Source organism: Lycium ferocissimum, chromosome 11 (genome assembly GCF_029784015.1).
Source record: "Lycium ferocissimum isolate CSIRO_LF1 chromosome 11, AGI_CSIRO_Lferr_CH_V1, whole genome shotgun sequence".
Taxonomy (NCBI): Eukaryota; Viridiplantae; Streptophyta; class Magnoliopsida; order Solanales; family Solanaceae; genus Lycium; species Lycium ferocissimum.
The window spans coordinates 11,695,362-11,704,784 of NC_081352.1; positions in this window are offsets into that span (position 1 = coordinate 11,695,362).

Sequence of the window (9,423 nt, forward strand, 5' to 3'; positions counted from 1 at the left end):
ATTGTATTATAAGTTCTATATGTTTCTATATGTTACAAATTTTATTTGATTTGAAAAGGAAAATAGCATGTTTATTTCCAAAGAACTTTCATTGTGTATCTATGTTATGATTTAAAGGTCCAGTCTGATTATGAGCATTACGAGAGTCAGTGGGTTCGCTCGGCCCTAGGTAAGGGGCGGGTGCCCATCACACCCTATCGAATTAAGGGTGTGACACCTACAATAAAATCCATATTGATCACTTCCCATTTCCACATAGGAATTTCCATTGCTTGCAATAATCCCCTTGGCTTTTGATGTTCTACCTTCACTTGCTGGCAATTTGGACATTGGGCTACAAATTCCGCTATGTCTCTTTTCATGCCATCCCACCAATACATCAATTGAAGATCATGATGCATTTTCGTCGCTCCTGGATGAATAGAATACCGAGAATAATGAGCTTCTTCTAAAATCTGACGATGAAGTCCCGCAATATCCGGAACACATAACCTATACTGGTACCTGAGAACCTGAGACTTCAAATGGTGACTTTTCCTTGGGGAACTGCACACCTTTATAATACTTCAATTTGGGACCCTCGTATTAGCGCTCTTTTATTTCTGTGTCCAAGGATGAAACAGCCAAGTTAAGCACATTAACTCCTGTATCGCCCGATTCTATTAAACGAACTCCCAAGCTAGCCAGTTGGTAGAGTTCACGAGCTAATTCCTTCTTTTCTGGCGGAACATCACTTCGACTACCCATAGACTTACGGCTAAGGGCATCAGCTACCACATTTGCTTTACCAGGGTGGTATAAAATATTTACGTCATAATCTTTCAATAATTCTAACCACCGCCTTTGCCGCAGGTTCAACTCCTTCTGTTTGAAAATATATTGAAGACTCTTGTGATATGTATAGATATCAACATGTACGCTATACAAGTAATGTCTCCACATTTTTTATGCATGAATAACTGCGGCCAATTCGAGATCATGAGTTGGGTAGTTCTTTTCATGTTTTTGCAGCTGTCTCGAAGTATAAGCAATGACTTCCCGTGCTGCATTAATACACATCCTAATCCAACGCCGAAAGCATCACAATATACAACATAGCCGTCTAGCCCTTCTGGGAGTGTTAAAACTGGGGCTGAAGTCAACCTGTCCTTCAACTCTTGGAGACTACGCTCACAAGCGTCATTCCATTGAAATTTTGCTGACTTCGGGGTTAATTTCGTCAATGGGGCTGAAATAGATGAAAAGCCCTCTACGAACCTTCTATAATAACCTGCCAATCCCAGAAAATTATGAACTTCTGTAGGCGTCGTAGGTCTTGGCCAAGTCTTCACGGCCTCAATCTCCTGAGTGTCAAATCTAATGCCATCATCTGAAATAACATGACCCAGAAATGTCACGTAAATTCAGCCAAAACTCGCACTTTGAAAATTTTGCATACAACTCCCGAGTTCGAAGAATTCCAAGAACAAAATATAAATGATCGACATGTTCTGATTCTGTGCCAGAATATACCAGAATATCATCGATGAATACTATTACAAATAGATCCAAGAGAGGCCTGAATACATTATTCATCAAATTCATAAACACTTCCGGAGCATTAGTTAGCCCAAACGACATTACTCGGAATGCATAATGGCCATATCTTGTTGTAAAAGCTGTCTTAGGAATGTCTTCTTCTCTAACTCTCACTTGATGATAACCCGATCTCAAGTCTATCTTAGAAAACCACTTGGCACCTTGTAGTTGATCAAACAAGTCATCAATTCTCGGAAGAGGATATCTACTCTTTATTGTCACCTTATTCGGCTGTCTATAATCAATGCACATTCGTAGAGAATCATCTTTCTTTCTCACAAACAATACTGGCACTCCCCACGGTGATGAACTGGGTCTGATGAACCCCTTTTCGAGCAAATCTTTCAACTGGGCCTTTAACTTTTCAAATTCTGCCGGAGCCATTCGATAAGGAGGAATAGAAATGGGCTTAGTATCCGGCAACACATCAATGACGAAGTCAATCTCTCTTTTACGGAGAAAGGCCTGGAAGTTCATCTGGAAATACATCCAGAAACTCATTTACTACCGGAACGGATTGAAATGTTGGCGATTTTGCTTCCATATCATGAACTCGGTCTAAGTGATCAATATGGCCCTTGGCTATCAACTTTCTTGCCTTAAGGTAGGGAATAAACCTACCCCTTGGAGTTGCTGTATTACCTTTCCATTCAAGCACGAGCTCTCCCGAAAATTGAAATCGGACTAATTTCAGTCGGCAAGCAACATTAGCATAGCATGAGGCCAACCAATCCATACCTATTATAACATCAAAGTCTAGCATTTCTAGCTCAACTAAATCAGCTTTGGTTTGGCGATCACATATCACAATTGTACAATCTTTATACACTTGTTTAGCTATTACGGGATCACCAACCGGAGTAGACGCCTCAAAAGGCTTAATTGGTTCGGGTTTTGCCCCAATACGATTAGCAACATATGGAGTAATATATGACAACGTAGGACCCGAATCAATCGGTACATACATACCATAAGAGATTAATGAAAATATACCTGGGTCAATATCGGAGGGATACTTAAGATCCCGTCACCCAGCTAATGCATAAGTATGACGCTGGGATCCACTCGAACTAAGTGCTCTCCTCCTGCCCCTACCCTGGCCTGCTGGTGTCTGAGAGTCTTGCCCCGGAGGGCGTATGGATAACGAAGAACCGGCTGCGGATCCCGTAGGCTGAACCGCACGCCTACCGCCTCGAAATTGACACTCTCTCATAATATGACCTGACTGGCCACAGACATAGCAAACATCTAAACCCAAGCGGCACGGTCCCCAATGTAACTTTCGATATTGACTACATCGCGGTACGAGCGATCTCATCCGGCTTGAATCACCCCTAACCTGAGAATTGGGAACCCTGGGACTCTGGGGCAGCCTAGAATCAGTAGATCCACCACATTTGGGTCCAGGAAACTGTGGTGGAGCGCTAGTTGTTGAACGAACCGAGTGCCTGGAGAATTGCTGTCTCGGAGCGTCCCTAAACTCATGATCAAACTCTGAAGAACCAACTCTTTTTCTCCGACCCCTGTTACCGTGGCCCACATCCTACCGCTGAGCTTGAGCGGCTACTAACTGAGTAAATAGAAGAATGGCCTGTCTTATCTCTTGGCCCGAAGTATCTGGAGGAGGAACCGGGGGGTGCGGGAGCTAAAACTGGGGCTTCCCTCTGATCATTTAAAGTGGGCAGGGTACGCGGAATCCGAGATAAGGCCTTGTTTTGGGGTTCACTCTCCCCTATATCCATAAATGGCCCCCGTCCTGTCCCTTCTGCAATCACTGCCTTGCCCTTCTGGGTTGTAATAGCTTTTTCTTTCATCGACTTTACTGAAAACATAAACGCACCATTAGCGAGGGGAAAATCTTGTAACTTGGCTCTATCGCACGATCTCATAAGAAGAAAGATGGTCATTTTTCCTAAATGCCCTATAGCCTCCTGTTTATTAGCGTGGCGCGCAACACACCATAAATAAGACTCTACTAGACACGGCTCGTAGACACTTCCTAGGACTGAACTACTCTGATACCACTTTTGTCACGACCCGGGCTGCGGGCCATGACGGGTATCCGGGGCTAACCACTGATATTCTACGGAACGTTATTAACCCAATACTCGAAGTTCTTATCCGATACACTCAACTTATAACTCGCTTCCCTTAACAACTTTCTTTCCTTAACTCGAATGTCTTTGGGAACCTTAATTAGGGCCATCACATACTATTTCTTACTTGTCCAAACCTCGTATACATCATACCCCTCGTTAGTCTATTCACTATATGTTAATGGGAAATTTTCGAGGTGTAACAATCACCCCGATAAAGTAAGATTATCTATGAATCTCTATGCATGCATTATGACGAGTTATGATAAGTATTTTATGATAAGCATACTATGATGAGCATATGATGATATTACACCGCGCCTATATGGCCGGGCAGTCACCACCAAAGCGGGCAGCTACACACCATCGCCAGATGGCATGGGCAGACACCACTAGTGGGCGGCATGAGATGGTACCCCGGACGCGGGAGGCCTGGACGCAGGCTAATGCTAATGCTAATGCTAATGTTATTTATTATCACACCGTACCTATATGGTCGGGCAGCTTATACATTTATGCACATATGATATGAAAATAAGCCAGCTTGTATTATTTCCTTTATGATTCAGTCAGTCACAGATTGCTCCTCATTTGATGCCTCCTTATTTCATTGATGTCTAATTATTGTTTATGCCTTACATACTCAATACAATATTCGTACTGACGTCCTTTTCTTTGGACGCTCTGTTCATGCCCACAGGTAGATAGGGAGGTGATCCAGACTCATAGGAGCCATTAGCTGATTGAGTGCACTCCACTTTTCTCGGAGGTGCCGTTGATTATTCTTTTGGTACATATATGTGTATATATATTTTGGGCACGATGGGGTCCTGTCCCATCCATATGTCTAGTACTCTAGTAGAGGCTCGTAGGTACGTAGTGTGGGTAGTATGGTCTCATAGTCTTCACGTATATGCATGTATATATATTATTTTGATAGCCGAAGGGCTTATGTTTATAAAAGTAAATATGTTGCAAATGATAATAGTTTTATATGATTACGAGTATATATTATGAATGAGAGCAGATGAGTGACCGGATGAGCGATGTTCGGTGGTTAGCCCCGGATACCCGTCATGGCCCGTAGCCCGAGTCGTGACCAAAGTGGTATCGGAAGCGATTCGGTCCCTAGGAAGTGTCTACGAGCCGTGTCTAGTAGAGTCTTGTTTATGGTGTGTTGCGCGCCACGCTAATAAACAAGAGGCTACACGGCATTTAGGAAAAATGACCATCTTTCTTCTTATGAGATCGTGCGATAGAGCTGCGTATAAGCTTTATCATCCCTAATAGTATGTTGTGATTTCAGAAATGCCGCCAAAAGGGAAAGCTAAAGCCGCCCAGAAGGGCAAGACTACGACGAAGAGGCGGGCAGAAAGAGAGCCGCCTATGAATGTAGATGAGGATGAATCACATAATGAGGCTCCATCAAATGCCTCCATTACTCCACCTATTACGGAAGAGCAAGAAGGGGCTTCAGCTCCAGCTCCTATGCCTCCAGTCCCTCCACCGGCTACTTCGGGTCAGCAAGTGACCGAGGCCATTCATTTATTGACGCAGTTAGTTGCCGCCCAGGCACAACGGTAGAATGTGGGCCCAAGTGATCGGTCAGCTAGTACTAGAGCCCGTGACTTCATGAGTTTAAATCCTCCGAAATTCTTTGGGTAAATCCTCCGGAATTCTTTGGGTCAAAGCCAGATGAAGATCCGCAAGGCTTTATTGATGAAATGTTGAGAACGTTGCGGCTTATTCATGCTTCCGAGATTGAATCAGTGGATTGGCATCATATAGATTCCGGGATGTGGCGGTATTATGGTATAATAATTGGATAGCATCGAGGCAAGAGAATGCGCCTCCTCCCGTGTGGCAAGAATTTGTAGATGCCTTCATTCGCCACTACTTACCACCCGAGGTCCGCCGAGCTAGAGCGGATAGATTTTTAATTTGAAGTAAGGGAGCATGAGCGCCCGGGAGTATAGCCTTCAATTTAATTCATTGGCTAGATATGCCCCGACTATGGTGGCCGACATGGCCGATAGGGTGCATAGGTTTGTGAGTGGCTTAGGGCCACATTTGTTCAAAGATTGCTTGACAGCCTCATTGCAAGGTGGGATGGACATTTCCCGTATTCAAGCCCATGCCCAAAATCTAGAAGGACAGCAACCTTCGCAAAGGGGTGATCGTGATGTTGATAGAGGGCAAAGCAAAAGGGCCAGATCTATGGGCACAAGTGGTGACTATAGAGGGGGATCAAGGCAGACATTTTCTAGACACTCAGGCCAGTCAGTGACGAGTGCACCTCCCCGATTACGAGGCGGGGAGATTTGATCTCTCTCTTTCCGTTCGGGACGGGGCCCCGGTTCTCGGTTTGGGGGAGATTATAGTCGAGAGGAGACCTCCGGTCTTTGCGACGCACTCGGTGCGGTAGATTACATTCCGGACAAAGGTCTTTGCCGGTGGTTCAGACGCTTGTTATACTTGTGGTCAGGTAGGGCACATGATGAGAGATTGCCCGTCGATGAGCGGTAGAGTTGGGGTCCAGCCTACAGGATCAGCGGCTGGTTCTTCTTCAGTGCGCCCGGTAGGGCAGACTCCCCAGATTCCAGCAGGCCGAGGTAGAGGCCGAGGGGGAGTATCTACTTCAGGTGCTACTCAGCCCCGCTTGTATGCTTTAGCCGGACGACAGGATCTCGAGTCCTCCCCAGATGTGGTTACAGGTACATTATCAGTATTTTCCCATGATGTGTATGCATTGATAGATCCGGGTTTCACATTATCATATATTACTCCATATATTGCTAATCGTATTGGGGTGAAGCCCGAGCCAATTAAACCTTTTGAGGTATCTACTCCGGTTGGTGATCCCGTGATAGCTAGACAAGTATACAGAGATTGTGTAATTGTGATACGTGATGGACGAACTAAAGCTGACTTAGTTGAGCTAGAAATGCTAGATTTTGATGTAATTATAGGTATAGATTGGTTGGCCTCATGTTATTCTAATGTTGATTGCCGGATGAAATTAGTTCGATTTCAAATTCCGGGAGAGCCCGTGCTTGAATGGAAAGGTAATATGGCAACTCCACGGGGTAGGTTTATTTCCTACCTTAAGGCAAGAAAGATGATAGCTAAGGGCTATATCTATCATTTAGTCCGAGTTCATGATACGGAAGCAAAGTCACCAACTTTCCAATCCGTTCCTATAGTAAAAGAGTTTCCGGATGTATTCCCAGATGAACTTCCAGGCCTTCCTCCAGAAAGAGAGATTGACTTCGCCATTGATGTGTTGCCGGATACTAAGCCCATTTCTATTCCTCCTTATCGAATGGCTCCGACAGAATTGAAAGAGTTAAAGGCCCAGTTGAAAGATTTGCTTGAAAAGGGGTTTATTAGACCTAGTTCATCCCCGTGGGGAGCGCCAGTCTTATTTGTGAAAAAGAAAGATGGCTCCCTACGAATGTGTATTGACTATAGACAGCTGAATAAGGTGACGATAAAGAATAGATATCCTCTTCCGAGGATTGATGATTTTTTTGATCAACTACAAGGTGCCAAGTGGTTTTCCAAGATAGATTTGAGATCGGGTTATCATCAAGTGAGAGTTAGAGAAGAAGATGTCCCCAAGACAGCATTCAGAACGAGATATGGCCATTATGAATTTCGAGTGATGTCGTTTGGGCTAACTAATGCTCCGGCAGTGTTCATGAATTTAATGAATAATGTATTCAGGCCTCTCTTGGATTTGTTCGTGATAGTATTCATTGATGATATTCTGGTGTACTACTTTACGAATCGAACATGCGCATCATTTACGTATTGTTCTTGGAATTCTTCAAACTCGAGAATTGTATGCAAAATTTTCAAAGTGCGAGTTTTGGCTAAATTCTGTGACATTCTTGGGTCATGTTATTTCAGATGATGGCATTAGAGTCGACAGTCAGAAAATTAAAGATGTGAAGACTTGGCCAAGGCCTATGACGCCTACAAAAGTCTGTAGTTTCCTGGGATTGGCAGTTTATTATAGAAGATTCGTAGAGGGTTTTTCATCTATTTCAGCCCCATTAACGAAGCTCACCCAGAAGTCAGCTAAATTTCAGTGGAATGATGCTTGTGAGCGTAGTTTCCAAGAGTTGAAGAACAGGTTGATCTCAGCCCCAGTTTTAACACTCCCAGAAGGGCCAGATGGGTATGTTGTGCATTGTGACACTTCTGGCATAGGGCTAGGATGTGTATTAATGCAGCATGGAAAAGTCATTGATTATGCTTCAAGACAGCTGCGAAAACATGAAAAGAACTACCCAACTCATGACCTTGAATTGGCCGCAGTTGTTCATGCATTGAAGATGTGGAGACATTACTTATATGGTGTGCATGTTGCTATCTATATGGACCATAAGATTCTCCAATATATTTTCAAACAGAAAGAGTTGAATCTGCGACAGCGGCGGTGGTTAGAATTATTGAAAGATTATGATGTAAATATTTTATACCACCCCGGGAAGGCAAATGTAGTAGCGGATGCTCTTACCCGCCGATCAATGTGTAGCTTATGTGAAGTACCCTCGGAGAAGAAAGAAATGATTCATGAACTCCGTCAGCTAGCAAATCTTGGTATGTGTTTAATTGATTCAGGTGACGCAGGGATTGGTATTCATGATCCCACAGTTTTGTCCTTGGATATGGAAGTAAAAGAGCGGCAAAATGAAGCTCCTCAATTGAGCCATTATGGAGATATATGTAATGCAAAAGAGAAGTCCCCATTTGAAACCTCCATAGAGGGAGTTCTTAGATACCGAGGCAGGCTATGTGTTCCAAATATTGCAGAATTACGCCGCCAAATTCTAGAAGAAGCTCATTATTCTCGGTATTCTATTCATCCAGGAGCGACGAAGATGTATCATGATCTCAAGTTGATATATTAGTGGGATGGCATGAAAAGAGACATAGCAGAATTTGTAGCCCAATGCCCAAATTGCCAGCAAGTAAAGATAGAACATCAAAAGCCAGGAGGATTATTGCAAGCAATGAAAATTCTTACTTGGCAATGGGAAGTGATCAACATGGATTATATTGTAGGATTGCCCCGTTCCCGAGGCAAGTATGATTCTATATGGGTGATTATGGATCGATTGACGAAAGCAGCTCATTTTCTTCCAGTCAGAACCACATACTCAGCAGAAGATTATGCAAGGTTGTATCTTAAGGAGATTGTGAGACTTCATGGTATCCCAATATCTATTATTACAGATAGAAGAGCACAGTTTACAGCTAAGCTCTGAAAATCTTTCCAAGAAGGTCTAGGTACTCAAGTGAGGCTTAGTACGGCATTTCATCCGCAAACGGACGGACAAGCCGAGCGTACTGTACAGACCTTGGAGGATATGATAAGGGCATGTGTTTTAGATTTTGGTGGTAGTTGGGATGACCACTTACCCCTAATCGAATTTGCCTACAACAATAGTTACCATTCCAGTATCCAAATGGCTCCGTATGAAGCCTTGTATGGGAGGAAGTGTAGATCTCCAATTGGGTGGTTTGAGATAGGGGAAGTACAATTAATAGGCCCCGAGTTGATTTAACAAGCGGTAGAAAAAGTCAAGATGATCCGAGATCGATTATTGACAGCCAAAGTCGCCAAAAGTCTTATGCGACAACCAAGCGAGATTTAGAATTTCAAGTCGATGATTGGGTGTTCTTAAAAGTATCACCAATGAAAGGGGTGATGAGATTTGGTAAGAAAAGGAAGTTGAGT